This window comes from Tamandua tetradactyla, chromosome 12 (genome assembly GCF_023851605.1).
Source record: "Tamandua tetradactyla isolate mTamTet1 chromosome 12, mTamTet1.pri, whole genome shotgun sequence".
NCBI classification, from domain to species: Eukaryota; Metazoa; Chordata; class Mammalia; order Pilosa; family Myrmecophagidae; genus Tamandua; species Tamandua tetradactyla.
The window spans coordinates 56,719,281-56,742,026 of NC_135338.1; the positions used below are offsets into that span (position 1 = coordinate 56,719,281).

Here is a 22,746-nt window from a genome sequence, read left to right on the forward strand (position 1 = left end):
AACTTATTAATTTCCCCTTTTAAAAGTCATTCCATTTCTGGTATATTGCATTCTAGCAGTTAGCAAACTAGAACAACCCCCTTTACCTTGGATGGCCTGCCCCTGCTCTATCAAAGAACAAACCAACATGGGCTCTGGATCTTATCTCTTCTGTCCTTTTCAAAGACTCCACATCCAATCATCCCATACTTTCCTGAATATTCAACTTCTTATCCCACTGACCAATCCCATCATGTTAGATACCTGCTCTGCTATTAGGAAAAACAAAGTCCTCTCTTGAAAGACCTCCTCCCTCCTTCAGCTACTGTCTTGCTTCTCTGATCCATTCACAATAAAACTTCTTGTACATGTGATCTGTTGGTGCTGTGTCTACCTTCATGCTTCCCCATCTTTAGCTGACTCCCATCATCACCACCATCCCTTGAAGCCTGTTTTTGATGAGGTCAGCTTCAAGGGATGGTGGTGACGATGGGAGTCGGCTAAAAATGGGGAATGGAGTTTTGGATTCCCATTGCCACCTCCAGGAGCCTCCATCATTCCACATGAAACCACCACCTAACACTTAGAACCTGGAGCCAAACACTGGGAGTTGTTCTTCCTTCCTCTCTTTCCCTCACACACCTCTCACATACAAGTCCTTAGCAAGTCCTATTGACTCTACTTCAAAATGTATCTCTAATCAATCAATTTTTCTCAATTTCCTTCTCTAGTGACACACTCAATATCAAGCCAATATTCCTTCTCGCTGGCGCACCACAGCAGACTACTAAAAGTTCTGCCTGTTTCCACTCCTGCCTCCTCTCTAATCTAATATTTACTCAGATTTCTAATCAGATCTCATCACTTCCCTATTTAAAAACCTTCGAGTGGTGACTCAGAGAGAGCAGAGCAGAATGACATAGCCATGAGAAGCAGAGTCCACCAGTCAGCGACATTTGAAGATGAAGAAAAATGCCTCCTGGGGAGCTTCATGAAACAGGAAGCCAGGAGAGAAACCTAGCAGATGATGCCAGTTTCACCATGTGCCTTCTCACTTGAGAGAGCAACCCTGACCGTGATCGCCATGTGCCTTTCCACTTGAGAGAGAAACCCTGAACTTCATCAGCCTTCTTGAACCAATGTATTTTCCCTGGATGCCTTAGATTGGACATCTCTATAGATTTGCTTTAGTTTGGACATTTTTATAGGCCTAAAAGCTGTTAACTTGCAACTTATTAAATTCCCCTTTAAAAAAAAAATAAAACAAAACAAAAACCATTGAGTAGTTTCCCATCACATTTGGAATATATCCCAACTCCTTCCCTGGCATACAGAGGCCTCTGTGCTCTGACCCTGTCTTACTTCTGCACCCTCTTCACATTCCCTCTTCTCCTCACCCACCTCCCTGGACTGACTCACCATCTTCCTTCTTGTCCCTGCCTCTGGCCCTTTGCTTAGTGTGTTCCTTTTGCCTGGAATATACCCATGGTTCACTTTATCCCTGACCACCATCCTCCCCTCAGTTCATGATCACACAGCCACATGTTGACTTGGTATTCTCTGTGTAATAATTACTATTAGCCAACATTATTCTTTTGCTTCCTTTGATTTTGGTATACCTGCCTCTGTCCACTAGAATAAAGTCTCCATTTTTTTGGAGGCTTTATGCTTGCCAATTTGATTATAACAAAAATCCCAGCATCTTGAACAGCGCCTGGCTCGTAGTGGGCATTCAATCAATAGATGTTGAATGGATAAATGAGTTACACAATGAATGTTCTTGCAAAAACATTTCTGAAAGTCTCCATGGCAGACTGTTTGCAAACAGAGCCACAGTAATTGTCCTGCCTATATCCACACCCTTGGATACTCCTCTCCCATGCTGATTCTGGGTATGACCAATGAGGCAATAATGCTCCTGGGCTTGCATCCCTGAGCTCACTATGAGAACGAGCTGAGTTAGCCTTTGGGAAGATGAGGGGCCCCCAGCCAGACAGCTACCAGACATGTGGGTGGGACCACCTATGTCAGTCTGGGTCTTCCCAGAAGCCAAGATGGATTAAACACGCAAAGATTTTATTAGGTACAATGCCTGTGTAAGACAAAATGGGGAGGGAGCTGGGGTTGGGTAGAATTGTCCTTGGCTGCTGTACAAACTCAGGAAGGGTTGCAAAGCCATTGAGGAGTCCTTGAGTTGAAGTTTCTGACAGAGAAGACTAGTGTCTCCCAGGAATGGGCCTGGGAGTAGTCCACGGGCCATGCAGCCTCAGTGTGAATGTAGAGCTGGATTTCAGAGCACAGCAGCTTAGCTGGGCCTTTGGCGAGTGAAGTGCCCTGTAGTGGGAGATCTATGAAGCATTTTTCATGGCTGCCTCACCGTCCTGAATTATCTGGTTACCAGCTGACCTGCCAGCTGACTGCAGATGTATGAAAAAGATCAGCCATGTCAGCCCAGGCGAGATCTGCCAGGGTAGTTTTGGGGTGCTATCTTTTATAGAACAAGCTAAATGATAAAGTCTCTTTGATTATTTCCTTAAGATAGAAACAGGGAGAGAAAGAGAGATTACTGCATATTTTGAAAGCATGTAATACTTACTGTCAAATTGCTTTTCAGAAAAGTCAAACCCATTTATAGTCTCGCTGGCAGTATACGAAACTGCTCATTTCACTACATTCTCACCGACACTGGGTCTTATCACTCTAAAAGTATTTGACACTTTCATGTGTGAAAAATGGCACATTTGTGGCTCAGTTTGCATTTCTTTGATTATTCCAGAGATTGATCCTCTTTTCATATTTATTGGCCATTGATGAGATGACTGATCTCGCTCTTAAAAAAAATAATTCTGTTAGTCAAAGTTATAGGAATAATTCCTATCTGTTGTGACCCCTCTTTTGAGAGGTGGCAGCCTAGAATGACTGCTTCTTGCTTTAGTCAGCTTTCAAGGCAGTCCCTCCATTTCTGCAGGAATTATCAGCTGATTATCTCCCTAATGTGCTCTTTCAATACTTCCCTGGTTAACCCAGGGGCTGGAGGGCTGCCTAATGACATTTTTATAGCCTGGAGCTGTTCTGCTTCATTAAATCTCAGCAGAGTCCACATTGTTCTGTGTACTAATAGAGGGGATCCCCCGCAAATCAATCAGGAAATGGGGAGGGCAGCTGGGGTACGAGGATTGTGCTGTTCAGCTCAGAGGCGATCCTGAGGTTATGCCCTGTCCCCTCCTCCTCGCAGCTGAGGGAACCAAAGCTCAGAGGAAGAGAAAGACTGCCTACACGGCTGAACCACCTGTGGCTGTTGAGCCCTTGAAATGTGGCAAATTCAAATTGAGATGTACTCAAAGTATAAAATATGTATTGGATTACAAAGATCTTAGTACAAAAAAAAGGTAAGATATTTTAATTTTTAAAATACTGATTACATGTGGAAATGATAATAATTTGGATTATTTTGTGTTAGACAAAATATATTATTAAAATGAATTTACGTGTTTCTTTTCTCTCTTTTTATTGGCAGTACTAGAAAAACTTAAATATATCTAGCATTATATGTTGATTGGGTAGAGCTGGTCTCAGGTCTCATAGGTAACTGGTGATAGGGGAAAGAGTGTGTGTATGTATAATGTGCATGTGTGTGATTATGTGTGTGTGTGTGAGCATATGTGACTGTGTGGGGGGATTACGTAAGTGGGTGAGTGGGTATGACTATATGTGTAGTGATTATGTGTGTGATATGTGACTATATGTGTGAGTGTGTGATTGTGTGGGTGTGACTGTGTGTATGTGTGGGTATACATGATTATGCGTGTGAGTATGTGTGACTATGTGTGCATGTGATTGTGTGTGTGAATATATGACTATGTGTGGGTGTGATTGTGTATGATTAAATGTGTGAATGAGTGTGTGTGACTGTGTGAGCATCTGTAAGTATGTGTATATGAATGTGGACATGTGTTACTATGTATATGGGTGTGTGTGGGATTGTGTGGGTGTGACTATGTGTGTACGAGTGTGGGTGTACATGGTTATGCATGTGGATGTGTGTGAGTGTGTGGGATTATGTGTGTGGGTGTGTGTGAGTGTGACTATGTGTATGTGTGAATGTGATTGCATATGATTATGTGTGGATGAGTGACCGTGTGGGTATGTGTGAGTGTATGTAATCATGTGTGATTAAATGTGTGTATGACTGTGTGTGGGTGTGCATGGGCACATGTGACTGTGTATGGGTGTGAGTGTAAGCATGTGTGATTATGTGTATGGGTGAGTATGTGTGACTGTGCATAATTGTGCCTGCGTGTGACTATGATGGGGGAGTGTTTGGGTGGGAGTGGCAAGGTTGTTTTACACAAAGTCACACTGCTAACCCAGAGCAAAGCCCAGGATATTTAAATTTCTCCACCTTATGCTCTGGCACCTATTATATGCCAGGCACTCTACATACACAATCTCATTAAATCCTAGGAAAATTCAATGAGCTCCGAAGTGCCATCCTCCCTGGACAGGGTCAGAAGCTAAGTAACTCATCCAGGTCACATGCTAAAAAGTGATTGCAGCGGGAAGTGATGGGCTGATGGACCTCCAAGCTACTCTTCTTCATCCTGCAGAACCAGGATGTCTGGAGACCTCAGTCCTTTCGTCACTGCCATCCTCATGCAGAGCCCAGAGAGAGAGGCCCATGGAGGGGACTGCAGCAGACAATTTCAAAGTGAGTTTGACATTGCTATGTTCTCGGTGCAGTGCCACTGCATAATCAGCTGCTGCTCACTCACATCCTTTCCTCACATTTACACTGCTCCAGTGGCCAGAACTCTCATTTGGCCCCAAATTCTTAAAGATAAAGGAAAGTGCATAGCTATTCTTGTCTGTTTTTTTCAACGTATATGGAAATGAACACTTGCATATTAAAGAAAAAAAATCCATGTGTGTGTGAGGCCAACTTGGGTTTGAAGCTTGATTCTACCTCTTACTGACTATGTGACTTGTGCCTCAGTTTCCCCATATCTACAGTGGGGTCATAATGCCTGCTTGTTGGAGAAGAGAGACTGAAGTGACGTATTGTAAAGTGCTGGGTACAGGGTAGTTGCCCAATAAATGTCACTTCCTGTTCTCTTCTTCTTTAGTCTGTTTTGGTCTAAAGTGATCTAATGACTCAGATTTGATAATTCAGTCTTAGATGATTTCCTAGACAAGTTCAGCCATGTGTCAAGTAAGCAAAGGCAGCCTCTTAGAATAATAATTTATCTACAGTGCTAGCTTTTTACCAGTCCCATGTAAGGATCTTTATATATGTTATCTTGCTTATCTTCCCAACAGCCCAGTGCATGTGTGCCTGTGTGTGCATATGTGCATGTGTGCGCATGCATGTGTATATGTGCATGGGTGTGCATAGGAAGAGCAAGATAGGTGGGGGCTCAGGAGAGTGAGTCATACAAGGTCCCATCAGTAACCCAGATCGAAGTCCAACAAGTTCTAATTTCTCCACCTTACATGCTGAGCCTCTTGAACCAAGATCAGTAAAATTTTATAAACTTTAGGAAGAGCTGTCAAAGAATTTGGAGATCATCTAGAGAGAAGTTGGGGGAAAAGCACGTACCATTTTTTAAAAGAATTTGAGTCTCTCATTAAAATGAATATTATCCCAGGTCCTGAAGTTACTTGCATGTGCTACTGCAACATGTTTGTGGAAATAAAGAGAACATGAGGAATCCCTGAAGACTGAGGATGGTGTGCCAGTTTTCAAATATAGACCCATGAGCTTGACCATAATCTCATGATAGTTTACACTATATTACCAAGCACCTTTAAGAGAAAATAGTAAAATCCAGGACTCAAATGAGTTCATTATGAACAAATATTCACGTTGGACTGATTTCATTTTCTTCCTTGATGTTGTTTCTAGAAAGGGATCACGTTGTATGCCCCTGTATATACCTACTGTATTAGTTAGCAATTGCTGTTTAACAAATTATCCCAAAATTTAGTGACTTAAAACAATAACGAACATTAATGATCTCACAGCTTCTGGGTCGGGAGTTTGGAAACGGCTCAGCTGCAATTTTGCTCATGGGGCTACCGCCAAGATTATAGTTTAGGGCTGCAGTCAACTGAAGTCTTGGCTGGGGCTGGGGGATTCACTTTCAAGGTAGCTCGCGCTCATGGCTGGCAAATTGGTACTGAATATTGGCAGAAGTCTCAGTTTCTTCTGACACAGACCTCTCCATGGATTACTTGAGTGGCCTCCAAATGTGACAGCTGCCTTCTCCCAGAGCAAGTGATTTGAGAGGGGGGAAAGGTTATGGGGGCAAACCAGCAGAAGACATCCTTGTTATGACCTCATCTTAGAAATCACAGAATATCACTTCTGCCACATTTTGTGTGGTAGAAGTGAGTCATTAAGTTCAGTTCACATTCAAAGGGAGGACAATTAGGCTACACTGTTTAAAGGGAGGAGCACCAAAGAATCGTGGACATATTTTAAAATCAGCACAGGAGCAACCTTTGCAATTTGATGATACTAATATCTATTCTGCATTTTAACCCATAAATATTTATTGAGCATTCATTTGTTGAATGAATTGTTTTGAACAATGTGCTAGGGACTGTTCTGGTTGTTGAGATGCACAGAAGAATAAGAGAGAGAATTTTCCTGATCTCATGGAGTTAGATTAATCGAGAAATAAGGTCATGAAAAATACAGAGTAGGCTATTGTGATAGAAAGAGACAGAATGTGTGCATGGCTGTGTGTATGAGGTTAGATGGGGAGGTCAGGGAAGTCTCTCTGAGGAGGGGGCATTTAAGCTGAGAGCAGAAGAAAGAGAAGAGGCCAGTCGAGGGCAGGGTGAGAGGCAGAGGAAGCAGTTGGTGCAAAGCCACTGAGGAATAAATAAGCTTGGTGTTAGCAGGAATTTGTGGTGGTTTGGAACTGTATGTACCCCAAGAAATCATATTCTTAAACCTAAGCTATTCCTGTGAGTGTAGACATATTGAAAATAGGACCTTTTGATGAGGATACTTCAGTTAAGGTGTGGGCTATGTTGGGTCTTCGGCTTCTCACTGGAATCCATTATAAGAGAATGAAATTCAGACAAATAGAGAAAGCTGCAGAAACAAGAAACTGAAAGCAATGAAACCCAGAAGAAAATGGAGAGACCTTGACTCATCTACCTCATGGTGGGGGGAGATGAGGTCAGAGAGGTGGGGGCCAGATAACATTGGCCTCCCTGGTTGGGGTAAGGAGCTTGGCTCTCCTTCCAAGAGCAGTGGAGGGAGATAAAGCCCAGGAAGGGTTTTATGAATCATTTTGTGTGTGTGTGTGTGTATTAATGAGACCACACTGGCTGCCATGCAGAGAATGGACAACAAGGGCAAGAGACGAAGTAGGGAGAGCAGTGAAGGGCCACCACATTGGTGATGGTGATGGTGACTTAGACAGGAGCAGTAGCTGTGGAGATGGGGAAAAGAAGTGGCTTATATGTATTTTGGAGGTGGACTTAGTAAATTTGTTAAGGAGTTGATATTGCAGCTGTGAAGAAGAGAAGAGAGTGTTCTGGTTAGCTAGCTGCCGGAATGCAATATACCAGAAACGGAATGGCTTTTAAAAAGGGGAATTTAATGAGTTGCAAGTTTACAGTTCTAAGGCCGAGAAAATGTCCCAATTAAAACAAGTCTATAGAAATGTCCAATCAAAGGCATCCAGGGAAAGATACCTTGGTTCAAGAAGGCTGATGAAGTTCAGGGTTTCTCTCTCAGCTGGAAGGGCACATGGTGAACACAGTCAGAGTTTCTCTCTCATCTGGAAGGGCACATGGCGAATACGGCATCATCTGCTAGCTTTCTCTCCTGGCTTCCGATTTCATGAAGCTCCCCGGGAGGCGTTTTCCTTCTTCATCTCCAAAGGTCACTGGCTCATGGACTCTCTGCTTCGTGGTGCTGCAGCATTCTCTGCTCTCTCTGAATCTCTCTGAATCTCCAAAATGTTTCCTCTTTTATAGGACTTCAGAAACTAATCAAGACCCACTCAAATGGGTGGAGACATGTCATCCCCTAATCCAGTTTAACAACCATTCTTAACTAAATCACATCAACCAGGGAGATGATCTCATTACAGTTTCAAATATACAGTATTGAATAGGGATTATTCTACCCTTAAGAAATGAGATTTATATTAAAACATGGCTTTTCTTAGGGGGCATACTTCCTTTCAAACCAGCACAGAGAGGAATTACGGATAACTCCTCAAGTTTTTAATTAAACAAGTGTCATTTAATAATATGGGGACAGACTTGGGGAGAAGTACGTTGTGTCTGTGTAGGGGTGAGGAATTGAATGTTGAGTTTAAGAAGCCAGTTGAGCCATCTTAATGGGGGCTGAGTTGGGCATATACTACTGGAGCTCAGTGGAAGAAACAGTATAGAAGATGAAATAAATTTGAATTCATTAGCATATAATGGTCCCATATTTTGCCGATTCTAAAATGCCCATTTTTTTTTTTCATATTTTAGCAACTTTAAAATGGAGGTAAGTCTTAAAATCGCTGTCAGCCAGGTGCCAGTTGGTATATAGCTGTCCCTGCCTATGCATGGTCCAGAAGCTTGATAGAAGATCCTGGGACCACAGTGGACACACTTTTAAGAACCTTGCCTCTCTAATGCTTTGGTGGCATAGAGGATGATAGCATGTAGAAAAAAAATGTGGTTACGGACAGTTCTGGGCTGAAAAAGGATTCCAAAATTTGGACATTAGATCCAAAGAGGTTTTAGGAGCACCTTAGATGTTCATTTCATGCATATATTCCTTTATATGTGGGCACAAGAGTGATAAAGATGAATATTAATATCAAACTGATCTAAAGAGCTCTCAATGCACACAGAATACTCTAAGTGATAAGAAGGTATTGTGATGTAATTTGTCAGTGTTTGAATTTTTTTTCTTCATGATACATAAAATAATGGAGCATGCGGTAGCCTCCTCCAGAGATGTCCATGTCCTAATCCCCCAAACCTGTGACTGTTACCATACCTGACAAAAGGGACTTTTAAGGATTTTGAGATGTAAAATTATCTTAGTAACTATTCAAGTGTGGTAGGTGGATGCATAAGTCCTTAAAATTGTTATTCTTCCTACTTAACACATTATAAATATTTTTACATGCACAATAGTTAATAAAACAATTGAGAATTTAAAAATGAAATGTTTGACTCAGAAAGAGTAGCAGAAATAAGAGCACTTGATTCGATACAACAAAAGAGAGGAAGAGAAGGTAAAAAAAAAAAGCAGGGAATAATAGGAATATAAAAGCGTAGAAATAAATCCAATGAAATTTATCAATAATCCCAAGAAATGATACTGGTTAAACTTATAGACAGAAAGGGAGATACCCTCTGATTGAAATTTTAAAAAATATGATCACATGTTTCTTCTACTAATCATGGACTAATGAATTTTTAATTTTTATTTCTATTTACTTTTTTGACTAGATCAACCCTTCCACTGGGCAATTAAAATGTTTGCATATAATATAAAAATACATGTTTAGAGGCATAAAAAAAAGTGAGGTTGCAAATGGAATTAAGGTGGCTAGCCAACAGATAGGGAGGTTATCCTAGGTTATCTGGATGGGCCAATGTCCTCACAGGGTTCTTAATAAGAGGAAGGCAGGAAGGCTAGAGGGTGAAAGTGGAGATGGGACAGCAGAAGCAGTGGTGAGAGTCACAGAGATTGGAGAATGTTACGATGGCTTTGGAGACAGAGGAAGGGGCCACAAACCAAGCCTTGCAGGAAAAGGACAGGAAAAGGATTCTCCCCTGGAGCCTCTAGAAGGAATGCAGTCTTGTAAAGCCCAGTATGTCCCATTGCAGACCTCTGACCTCCAGAACTGCACTGTGTTAAGACACTATGCTTGTGAAAATTTGTTATAGCAGCAATAGAAAATTGATACAGTACATCTTACAATACAGTAAAATGGTCTGTATCTAAAGCCACAATTCACCCACTGTGTTCTAAACAAGCACCAGAGTCTGCCTGATGGTATTTTCTGGCTGGTAATCAGGGCAGACTGGACAGGCAGGTAAGTTAATGGCCCGGGAGCAGCCCCTGTCCCTGGTGGAGCTAAACTGGAGGATAAATACCCCTGCTTCCTTGCCCTTGGGAGGAACATTCCCGAAGTTTAAACACTGTCTTCCAGAAGTGTCCAGTGAAACTGAGCCCCAACTGCCTCCAGGGTCTCCTACTCATTCATGTGCCCTGTATTGGCTGCCAATCCTTCCCCCTCACCCCTTACTCCACGACTTCCTGGGACCAGCTCCCACACCTCTCATATCCCTGTGTCAGGGTCTCCTTCAGGGGAACTAGGCGAAGGCACTGCTCAAAGCACCCCACGAGGCACCAGGATTTCCGTCCTCGCCGCAGATCGCTCACCTGCTGTGAGCAGCTCCTGAACTTGTTGTCAGGCCTGAGCGAACAGTGTCCAAAGTCATAGCCTCTGAATGAGGCCACCAGGGAAAGGTTTGTAGCTGGGAAAGGAAAGAGGTCAAGCCAGGGAGACAGAACCAATGGAGGAGCCTGAGAAGGAACAGGAAGTAACCTGAGAAGGAACAGGAAGTGACGGAGTAGGGAAACGTACCTGTGGGCCATGGATGCTGGGAGAAGACTGTGTTTTATGAGGGAGAGTAAAATCAAGACCAAGGGAGACATGCCCATTCAACTGAGCAAGAGGAAGGCCAAAGGGGACGCTGTGAACACAGGCTCAGTGCTCAGTGCTCAGTGGTCAAAGCCTGAAGGGAGGTGGTGGAGAGTGTGGGGGAGGAAGTAGAAGCAGTGGCCCCAGGAATTCATCCAAGGAGTTTTGTAACAAAGGGAAGCAGATGAGGAGCTGGAGGTGGGTATTGAGTCAACAGGTATTGGTGGTTGGTTTGATGATAGGAGATGCCGGAGCATTGTTGTGTGTGAGCATTGCTGTGTGTGTGCATGAGTGAAATCGTGTGTGTGTTTATGTGTGTACTTATAGGTTGACCCCAAAGAGAGGAGAAAGTGAAGATTGAGGGGAGAGGAGAAATAATTGCACCTTTGAGAAGGCTGTAGGGAGAGCCTCAGGGCACCAGGGGAGGTGATGGCCCTGGCAGGTTCTGGGACCATCCACCATGGCAACAGGGGTGAAGGTGGAGAACAGACACAGAGTTGGGCAGATGGTAGACAGTGAGGAGAGGAGGGAGGGCCTCTCAGGGCCTGGGGCAGGTTGGATCAGCGGGGAGGAGGTAGGAAATCATTTTGAAGAGTGGAAAAAAAGCACACTGAGAGAGGTGGTAGGATTTCAGGGCAGGATTGGGGCATAGGAGATGAAAATGAAGCCAGTTTTCCTCCAGCATGTTCAGCTGCTCAGGTGCAGATGAGACGTGGGTAAGGGGTTAGATTTAATCAGTGTTGGGATTTTACCAGGGAGATGAGGCAGAGGCACGGAAGGGTGAGGAAGTTTAAGGCTGCTAGTAAAGAACTGTGCATAACACTGGGTCACAGAATCAGTGGGCAAGTGGGGAAGTTGTGGTGGTCTTAAAAAAGGTCCCCCAATTCTTTGGCATGCATCCATCCAAGAGGTGGAGTTTGATGCCCATCGCCTAGAGCATGGGCTGGATTTAGAGACTCATTTCTAATAAATATTTTTGAAAACCACAAAAATGAGGATGTGTGAATTCAGAGCCCAGGTCATTGAAGGCACTGCAGCTTCCTCCTGTCTGCCCTGGCCCCTCCCTCAGCCAGCTGCCATGTCGTGAGGATGCTCAAGCAGCCAGGTGGCGAGGCGCTGAGGGGGTACGGCTTCCTGCCAATGGCCGCGGGGAGCCTTCTTGGAAGCAGGGTCTCCAGCCCCAGTCCAGCCTTCAGTTGATGGCCTGATGCAAGCTTACTAAGAAACCTGAGCCAGAGCTGTCCAGTAAAGCTGATCCCAGAGACCTGGCCCAAGGCACTGTGGAATAATAAATGTAAAAGCAGCTAAGTTTAGGGCAATTTGTACTCAAAAAATAGATAAGTAGGACTGCAGATTGTTAGCTAGTTTTTCCCTCCCATGTGATGAAAAAGTCACAAAAGCACAGAAGGGCTGGTGGTTTGGAAGCTCAGGGAGGTCAGGCTACTCCTAAAAAGGTTCAGGGAAGTGGTGATCAGAGAGGGAGAAGCTTGCAATGGAGATTTCAGGGACGTCGTGATGACTGGGGATGCCAGGGTATGTGGGTGGCTGCTGAGGAGCAGAGAAGCAGATCAGCAGCTCCAAAGAAATCCAGGGACGGGGCCCAAAGTTAGGTCATCATCTATGTAGGGCCAAGGCCAGAGACACAGGAGCAGAGAGGGAGATGCTGAGCCCGTAGAGAGTCAGCCTGTCTTTCTGCAGCCCTCAAGCTAAGAATGGTTTTTACATTCAAAAGAACTATGACTTGTGAAAATTATATGCAATTTCAAGTTTAATATCCACAGTCAAAGTCTTACTGGAACACAGCCACTCTCATTTGGTTATATTGGCTGTGGCTGCCTTTGTACCAGAAGAGCAGAGTGAGTAGTTGTGACAGAGACTGTGTGGCCTGCAAAACCTAAGTATTTTACTATCTCATCCTTTACGGTAAAAGTTTGCAGACCCCTGTGCTGCAGGGCCCAAAGGTAGGGTGTGGTTGCTTCCTGGAGACAGTGGGGCACAGCAGAGAGCTGGTCTGGAGGAGACTCGTTGCTGGTCCTGCTGCCCAGAATCCCAAGTGCCTGGGCCCCAGACCCTGGCCAGGGCATCAGGGTTCCTTGACTTGGGGGACAGTAGAGACCACGGGTGTGTGTGTGATACTGACCTGGGAGAGAGTAGAACCCTCGTGGGCCTCCCTGCCTCCTGCCCAGTTTCTCTTCTGACTTCAGTCTGCTCTTTCTGCCATGCAAATCCCATCCCACTGCTTCACTGCTAAAACTCTGCTGGCACTTTCCACTCTACTTGGAGATCAAGCCCAACCTCCTTTGCTATGGCTCCCCAGGCCCCGTCTCTTTTCCACCTTTATTTCTTGGATACTCATTGCTTTGCCCCTCACTCTACCACAGTACAGACAACTTGCTCCCTCTCCCTGCACAGTGCTTTCTGATCTACAGGCTTTGCTTTCACTCTCCAATGGCATTTCCTCACATAACTGCCCCACCCCTTATTCAGGCCCTACCTCCTCCAGGCAGCCTTCTTTAATTTCCCATTTCCACCCCAGAAAGAGTGAGCAGCCCCTCTTCTGGCTCCTTCAATTCTCAGGGTTTCCTTCCCACTTAGTGCTGAAGCGTTGTGTTATCCCCGTCTGTCCCACAGGCCATGGCAGGATCAAGATCTAATTGTCTTTACATCCCTAATACCTGGGAGAGGTCCCTGCACATAGTAGGGATGCAGCAAATATTTGGCATATGTGAATGAATGAATGAACAGATGATTGAATACAACTCCCATCAAGAAGGGAGTGAGGTCTCATCAGGTCCAAAAGCTACTGTAATAATGTCCACTTTCCAGATGGGGTTGGACCTGGGGAAAGGGAGGTTGCTGGACAATTTCCACTCTGCACTGATGCCTCGCCTCTGCCGATATGGAGAGTTGAACTGGTGAAGAAGTAGTCCTTCTGCTGCTGGGGACCTTTGTGCAGTGAGCGTGACCCCTCGAGGTCCTCGCCGGCCCATTTTGCCTTAAAAGTCTCATGTATGGGATGCTTGGCCCCTGAGCTGGCCGCTTCCCATGGAGACCCTGGTGGAGGCACTATACACTGTTATCTGCCCTCCATCCCACATGCTGTGAAGCTAAACAGGGTGGTAATTGTGTGTGACAGTCTGTGAATCCTGCTTCCTGCACGGGAGGAAGCAGGGGCTCAGGAAGCAGAATAAGCTAGCAGGCCCCACTCCATGTTTACCCCCTCGTTGCACTGAGTCCACGAGCCTGGGATGAATCAGAAACAGAACGAGCACTGGAGGGGGTGTCAGATGACCTGAGTGTGAGGCCAAGCACTGGGGGACAGTCACTGTGTGACTTTGGAAAATCACTTTCCCTCTCTGCGCCTCAGCTGCCTCATCTGTGAGGTCAGGGTGATGCCTACCCCCTGGCATTGCTAAAATGCCACATGGAGATTGACCTGCAAGTCCTGCCTGGATAGCCAATGGTTCTACAGATATGCAGGTGGCTCAGTGCAGGCCACTTGGGCTGCACCCACCATGTGCATAAAGCCCCCTTATCGGCCATCCAGAGCCAGTTTAAGGAAAAGAACCTTGAAAATTCTAGCCGGCCTCTCCCGCCAAACTTCTGACTCTCATGTCACAGGTCAGAAATAGCAAGCTCATTTTAGAATTAGCTGGAGGAATTACTCACTGTACAAACAGACATCTCTTGTCAGATGCAATTTGTAAATATCATTTACAAAAGGAGGTCAATTAAAAATTTCCCTGCTGCCCCAAAATAGAAACAATCCAAGTGTCCATCAACAGGTGAGTGGATTAACAAAATGTGGTATATACATACGATGGAATATTATGCAGCAGTAAAACAACATGAAGTGCATGACAAGATGGATGAGCCTGAAGGCATAATGCTGAGTGAAATAGCCAGACACAAAAAGATAGATACTGTGTGGTTCCACTTTTATAACCATGGTAAAGGTAAAATCAGAGGCTTGTAACACAGAATATAGGGGACTTAGAGATAGACAGAAGTGAGAGATGGGTGAACAGTTAGTAAATGGGATTGAACTTAAATGTAAGGGAAGAGATAGAAGTGAAGGCAGTTCACGAGTGGGTCTATAAATAATATTACCATATTGAAGGTGAACATGATTGAAAGGAGTGGTATAGACCCATGTGTCCCACAGATAAACACTATAAATGTAAATAAATTCTTGCATGAATTACTGCAAAGTTATGAATCTTGTACAAAGAATGTATATGTTTGAGGTATAGGGGGAAAGCTGCTATTGCATGCTATGGACTATGTTTAATAGGAAAACATCAACAGTGCCACAGCAATATTAGTGGTAAATAATGGGGGAGGGACACGAGGTAAGCGGAGGCTTGGATTTTCTATTTGGTGAGTGTGCTGGTTTGAAAGGATGTATGTCCCCTAGAAAAGCCATGTTTTAATCTTAATCCCACTTCATAAAGGCAGAACAGTTCCTATTCAATACTGTACGTTTAAATCTGTAATTAGATCATCTCCCTGGAGATGTAACCCAATCAAGAGTGGTTGTTAAGCTGGGTTAGGTGATGACATGCCTCTACCCATTTAGGTGGGTCTTGAGAAGTTTCTGGAGTCCTATAAAAGAGGAAACATTTTGGAGAATGAAAGAGATTCAGAGAGAGCAAAGCAGAATGACATAGCCATGAGAAGCAGAGTCCACCAGCCAGCAACTTTTGGAGATGAAGGAAAATGTCTCCTGGGGAGGTTCATGAAACAGGAAGCCAGGAGAAAAAGCTAGCAGATAACACCATGTTCGCCATGTGCCCTTCCAGCAGAGAGAGAAACTGTAACTGTGTTCGCCTTGTATCTCCTTACCTGAGAGATAGACCTGAACTTCATCAGCCTTCTTGAACCAAGGTATCTTTCCCTGGATGCCTTAGATTGGACATTTCTATACACTTGCCTTAATTGGGACATTTTATCGGCCTATAAACTGTAAACTAGCAACTTATTAAATTCCCTTTTTTAAAAAGCCATTCTGTTTCTGGTGTTTTGCATTCCAGCAGCTAGCAAACTAGAACAGTGAGTGTGTGTTTATTGGTTATCTTTCTCTTGGGAGCAATGAAATTATCTAAAATTGAGAATGTTAATGGACTGTTGACTTTGGACATTATACATGATGCCTAATGAGTGGAGGTGGCCGAAGGATGCACTGAATGAGATGTAGATTGGTGAACAATGATGTATACAAGTGACCAAATACTGTGCTGTTACAAAAAGGAACAAAGTTGTGAGGCATGCAATGTTGTCAATGGACCTGTGGGACATTTGGTGAGGCAAAATAAGCCAGAAACAAAAGACCAAACATTGTATGGTATCATTTAGAAAATACTTATAAGAAAACAGGGGCCTAGATTGTAAGTTTTTATAACAGTTACATTTAGTCCAGAGTGGTAATTGTTATTTCTGGATTTTGGAGTCTGTTTTATATACATATAAACTGGTATTTAGAGACAAGAATAATTAGGTCTGGATTAAGGTAATTCAGAAAATAGGGGTAAGGAAGACATTGTCTCTATTTTAGAACTTCATCTACCCTTTGAGACCAATGGAAGAAAGGTTTATTTTGTCCAGAACCTAAATCTTCTATAGCATATAATCTAACTCAACCTGTCTAGATAGATCATTTAAACAATCTAAACACAGGGACCCCAGAATAAGAATGAGGGCCTTTAATTCTGTATAGCTTAATGTAATACCTGGATACATCCCAGAATACATTAAGCTGATAATCAAAAAGTATTGGCCAAGACCCTTAAGGGATGGGAGGAAAAAATACGCAAGGATTAAAGTTTACCACCAGAGAAACCCCAGATACTGTGTCAAACGTTAGGTACACCCAAATCAATAGGCCAAGACTTTGATCTTGAGGTTTGCTTTTATGAAACTTAACTATGTAGCAGAGAAGCTTAGCCTACCTATATGTATGCCTAAGAGTTACTTCCGGAGGACCTCTTTTTTGCTTAGATCCGGCCTCTCTTTCTCTAAGCCCAACTCTGCAAGTGAAATCATTGCCCCCTATGTAGGACATGACATGCAGGGGTGAAAATCTCCCTGGCAGCTTGGGAGAGGCCTCCCAGGGATGAAACTGGTCCTGGCACTGTGGTATCAACAATTGCATCCTGACCAAAAGGGGGAAAAGAAGTGTAACAAAGTATCAGTGTCTGAGAATGTTCAAATAGACTCAAGAGGCTACTCTGATGGTCACTCATGCAAGCTTCAGTTAGACATTGCTATGTATCATAGCTTCCAAACCCACAACCTAAACCATTCCTGCCAATCCTAAAGAATACCTAGGGCATTATATACGATTCTACAAAGGTTCCATGCAGTAGGATTACTTTCCAGAAACCTACATCCTCCAGATGGGTCCCTGGACCAGATAAGTCCTGAAATGCAGAGGGCCCAGCTTCTCCAGAACTTCAACTAGTTCCATTCCCCTATCCCATATTATCAGTAGCCCCTTCCAACATGAAAAAGTTAGAATGCGCTTAGCCCAAATACCTCTAAAAAGTGTGAGAAAGATCAAAGGAGATAGTGGAGTTATACAGAGAAGGTAGGGTTTAACAAATGAGTATGATTGCTGAATCATTATATTGATATTTCTTTTAACCTCTAGTATCTTAGAACAGCTAGAAGTAAAAACCTAAAATTATGGAATTGTAACCAGTACTGTTTTAGTCTGCCAAAGCTGCCAGAATGCAGTACACCAGAAATGGATCGACTTAATGAAAGGGGATTTATTTAGTTAAAAACGTATAGTTCTTCAGAGGAAAGGCAGCTAACTTTCAACTGAGGTTCTTTCTTACATGGAAAAGCACAGGGTAATCTCTGCTGGCCTTCTCTCCAGGCCTCTGGGTTCCAACAACTTTCCCTGGAGTGATTCCTTTCTACATTTCCAAAGGCCTGGGCTGAGCTGTGAGTGCTGAGATAAGGTATGCTGAGCTGCTTGGGCTGTGCTGTATTGAGCACTCTCATTTAAGCATCAGCCAATTAAATCAAACATCATTCATTGCAGCAGGCACGCCTCCTAGCTGACTGCAGATGCAGTCAGCGACAGATGAGCTTCACATGCCTTTGGCTTATTTCCACAGCAATAGAACGAGGCACCTTCACCTGGCCAAACTGACACCTGCACCTAACTACCACACATGCCAACCTCTGAAATCTGCTCTATAACTAATTGTTGTGGTGTGCTTTGGCACTCATTGTTTTTTTGTATATTATTTTTCACAAAAAATTCAATTGTGATAATAAATGCACAACTATATGATGATATTGTGAACAATTGTATACTTTGGATGAATGTATAATATATATCAATAAAAAAATTCTAAATGTAAAAATAAAAAAATACAAAGCAACTTTCCCTGTTGACTCAGGCCTTTTAGACACCCTACCCAGCAGAATGTCATTCTTTGCAAGAGGCATGCAACTTTTAGGACCAATTGAGAATTCCCTGTTCCTGGATGGATCAGAAATGTTCTGGGTTTGTTAGAAATCTTAAAATTTTCAAGCTCTTGCTGTGGAGCCAGTTTCCCTTGGAAATCAGTGAACTGTAGTTCTTTATTGCTTCATTTGTTCATTCATTCATTTATTCAACAAATGAATGAAATCTACTCATCTCTTTCAAGTTTGTGCTTAAATCTCTCTTTTTCCATGCAGCTCTCAACACTTCCAATCTCCCTTCATTGTTCTTCTTTTCATTTTTTTTTAAAATAGCACTTATTACCTTCTAACATACAAAATAATATACTTATTGATTAGGCTTATTGTTTATTGTCTGTCTCCCCTCTGGAAAGGTAACCCATCAGGACAAGTATCTATGACTACTTTATTTTCTTTGTATCCCAAAAGCCTGGATAGTGCCTAGCACACAGTAGGTGATCAATTGAAATTTTTAGTGAATCAATGACAAGCTATAGACTATAGGACACCTGGGCATTCCCGTCAGAAGGCAAGGGGATGGTAATACAGGCCTACAGAAGGAGAAGAAAAGGAAGTTATGTTTATCAAATGCTTTCTGGGAGCCAAGCCCTTCATTTAAGAGATCAACATCATACAACCTTCACAGTGACCCTACAGATAAAGTGTCTGTGCTATTTTCACCTAAGGAAATGACTGGCCAGAGAAGTTAGGCCATTTTCCCAAAGGCAAGCAGCTGGCAGGAGGTGGATTTAGGTTGCAAACCTATGGCTGTCTAGCTCCAAAGCATTTGCCAGGAACAGCAAATGCACTGGAGCTCCACTGAACACTTCCTGGAGGAGGTGGCATTCACCTCCCCTTTAAGATAGAAAGGGTCTGGACACACTGGGTGGGGCACAGAAACACTATTTCTGATGGAGAAAAGGGTAAGCTGCCAGCCAGTGGTGGTTTGGAGCAATGTACCCCAGAAAAAACCATGTTTTTAAACTTAATCCATTCCTTTGGTATGAACCTTTGTAAACAGAACCTTTTGATGAGGTTTGTTCAGATAAAGTATGGCCAGGATGGGTCTTATTTTTTTCAGATTGGGTCTTCATCCTAATACTGAAGGCCTTAAAGGGAAGGTGACAGAGAGAGAAAAAAAATTACAGAGGAAACAGCCAGAAATTGAATGTCGACCGAACCCAGAAGAGAAGAAAGAGGCCAGAAGAGGCCACCAGGTGCATTGCCATGTTTTTCATTTGTAAGAGCTGCCATGAAGCAATATACCAGAAATAGAACACTTGTAAAAAGGGAAATTTATGAAGTTGCAAGTTTACAGTTCTAAGGCCATGAAATGTCTAAATTAAGACAAGGCTATAAACATGTCCAAACCAAGGCATCCAGGGAAAGATATCTTGGCTTAAGGAGGCCAGTGATATTTGGAGTTTCTCTCTCAGCTGGAAAGGTACATGGCAATATCTGCTACCTTCCTCCCCAGGCTTCTTCAATGGCTTCCCCAGGGATTTTCTTTATGCATCACCAAAAGACCCTGGCTACGTGGGTTCCATAGGCTCTAAAGCTTTTCCCAAAACAATCCCTCCTTAAAGGACTCCAGTAACGAACCCCACCTTGAATGGTTGGAGACACATCTCCATTGAAACCATCTAATCAAAAGTTACCACCCACAATTGGGTGGTATCACATCTACAAGGAAACAAACAAAAAATCCATGTGACAGAGATGCCCAGGACCAAGGATCACCAACAGCTAGTCCCAGAATGCCAGTCTTTGGGAAGAAAGCATTGCCTTGATGACACTTTGCTCTGGACTTTTTCCTAGCCTCAACACCATGAGCTATTGGATTCCCATTGTTTAAGCCAACATATCGCATGATATTTGCTTGAGCAACAAGGACCTAAGAGACAGCCTATAGAGGACAGAGCAATGGCCAGGGCCCAGGGCCTCCTGGGCTAAACATTAAAGGTCAAAAAGGTCAGACAGACATGGGTCAGGCATGAATTGAAACTAAGGTTCAAAGCTGATTCTTTAATTTCAAGTTTGCAAAGCTTTCACCTATGCTTTTGAAAGATGTGTCATACTCTGAAAAAGCCTTAAGACAGTCAGAAATCAATATTTCTCTGGTTTCTATCCTCTGAAGCCAGGTAGATCCAAGATGGACTGAAACAAATAGAATTACCTTTTGAATATTATGAGCCAAAAAGGGTTTTAAAAGCACATTCAGCTAAAAGCTCAACTGTTGCCAAAACATTTTTTTTAAAGACCCTCAATTCTAATAAGTGCCTACTGCAGGCTAGACATTTTGCATCTATTATGTATGTATTTAAGTACTTTGAGGCAGGCAACATGGTGAATACTTTAGAGATGAAGAAATTGAGGCTCAAAGACACCAAGTAACTTTTCTGAAGTCATAGTGCTAGTGAGGACAGAGGTAAAATTCTCAGTTTCCTTGATGCCTTATCTGCCCTGAAAAAACAACATGCCAAATCCTTGAAAACACTTTTAGTGGCTGCCAACAGGGTGTCTCTGTGAGGAATAATTCATTTTAGATCACTGGCCCTCATTCTTTTAGGGAGACAATGGAAATAGCTCCCAGGAGCTCAACTTGATCCATTTAGCTAAGAAGCTCCTGCAGAGTTGAGCAGATGCAGGAAACTGGGAATCTGTGCTTTTGTCAACATTTTCTTTTGAGGGTAACAGTCTGAGAAAGCTAATGCTGGGGAAAGCATCACTTATAAGACCAGAATGTGCACCTACCTCACCCTCCCAAAATCAGGGAGCCTTCCCATCCATTCATTCATCCAACTTAGGGCAAGGCATTGGGCTAGGTTCTGAGAATACAAAGATGAATATGGCATACAATTCTATCTTCAAAGAGTTCCCAGTATAGAAGAGAAAGCAGCCAAATGAAAAGGTTATATATATATAAGTTATATATATATAACTGGACCTCTCACCCAGGCAGGAGTTGATGTCTAAAAATACTTCAAGGGAAAGAATGCAAACTTTAGAAAATTGGAAGCTTTGAAATGGTTCTCTAGTTTCTGGTCCACATCTCCAAATGGCTCAACAAGGCAGGTGGATGGTCTGAATTCCTCTCCATTGCCCATTTTGAGAACAGTATCATGTTCCTGAATCAGTTTATTTGTGTCCACTATATGGGCTTTCCATCACAAGCCATGCTGTCTCCCAAAGGAGTGTACAAATGGTTTGGGTCAATGTTATCCAAAGAGACCTCTCCACAGTGATGCTACATATGGTTGGGGTTTGAGGGGCCCATTAAATAACACCTTTCTTTTTCCCAATTTGTGTTCAGCAGATGGAGACCAACATTTCACCTTTAGAGATTAGGTTGGAAGATGTATTGGGTTAGGTTTTTTGCTGCATAACAAATAATCCCCCAAATCTCAGTGGCTTTCAACGATCAACATTGATTTTTCTTAGTCTTGGGTCTGTCTCCACTGGGGCAGCTCTGCTTTAAGGCACAGGAAGGGTTCGACTCTCCTCTATGGGTCTCTAATCTGGGGCCAATGGATACTAAGGCATGTTCTTCTTAGAGCAGTTCGCAGAAGTACAGGAAGGGTGAGCAGAAACATATGATGCCTACACCTGGCACTTCTGCCAACATTCCATTAGCCAGAGTAAATCCCATGGCCAAGCCCAGCCTCAGAAGGGCAGGTTCAGCCTCAGAAAACATGCTGAGGGCAGGGAAAAAAGGAAGGAAGGACAGTGACTTGGGTCCAAGAAAACAGAGAAGACATTGAATCCTTTATCCAAAAGTCCCACCCACTGGTCACAGGTACAGCTAGACCACTTCTGGCTTCCCCACATAGGGTCCTGGCCCTTTGAGCTTGACACTGCAGGGAAGGGCAGCCCAAAATACATGCTTCCTGTGGGAATCTGGGTCCCTGAGAGGGAGAAGGGTGGAAGAAGAAGGAGCTGACCCAGGCATACCAAACTGCATTCCCCCTAATTGGAATTCACAGTGAGTGAAGGATTGGCAGGAGGCTGAGTGCCACCCTAATCGATGTCCCTCTGAATGGAAACAAAGAAGGAGGTTCTCCCCTGAAATGAACATGTGCACGTGGTGGCACTTGGTCTTCCACATGCACTCCTTGTAAGGAGAGTTCCCCATGGGCCACTTGTTTGTTTTGGAGGAAATGGGGGTTGCGTTCTTCTATCCAGTCAACACCCACCTACCATGAGATAACACTGTCAGGGCTTCCGGACCCTCGTCAGCCTTAGACACCCTTGCCTCAGGATGGCTCATTGCTCATCATTTTAATATATTAAAACACACCCACATTCCACAATAAATGTAATTTATTGTCTTAGACATTTTGAAAGGTTTTTAAAAGCTTTTACTTTACAAAATTATTTCAGTATGAGTTATACATCATGATTATCTATGGTTTCTCAGCAGTCATTTTGCATATGAGGAATTCTTGCAAAGAGAAGGAACTTAACCTACTGGTTTTAAAATTGCAATGACATTCTTGTGAACCCTGAATTGGATGATTGATGAAATTAATTCTGTGGTCTTTAGACAATTAAACATTAATTAACTTTAATTTTGTACTCATTTTTTCCCCTAAATTTTAGCGCTAATCATTTTTTTCAAGTCTCAAAC

The 22,746-nt window shown here is 43.3% G+C and overlaps 1 long non-coding RNA gene across 2 annotated transcripts in view; it reads left to right on the forward strand.

Annotated features, from left to right (window-relative positions):
• The first annotated feature begins 1,924 nt into the window (after positions 1-1,924).
• Positions 1,925-22,746, forward strand: part of LOC143651526 (uncharacterized) — a 36,579-nt gene continuing 15,757 nt past the window's right edge. Inside the window, exons 1-3 of one of the 2 annotated variants that reach the window (XR_013160011.1) lie at positions 1,925-2,062; positions 3,215-3,368; positions 4,444-4,687. This is a non-coding gene — a long non-coding RNA (uncharacterized LOC143651526). Of the gene's footprint in view, positions 2,063-3,214; positions 3,369-4,443; positions 4,875-22,746 lie in introns of those variants that run through there. The other variant, XR_013160010.1, reaches the window with a different exon arrangement.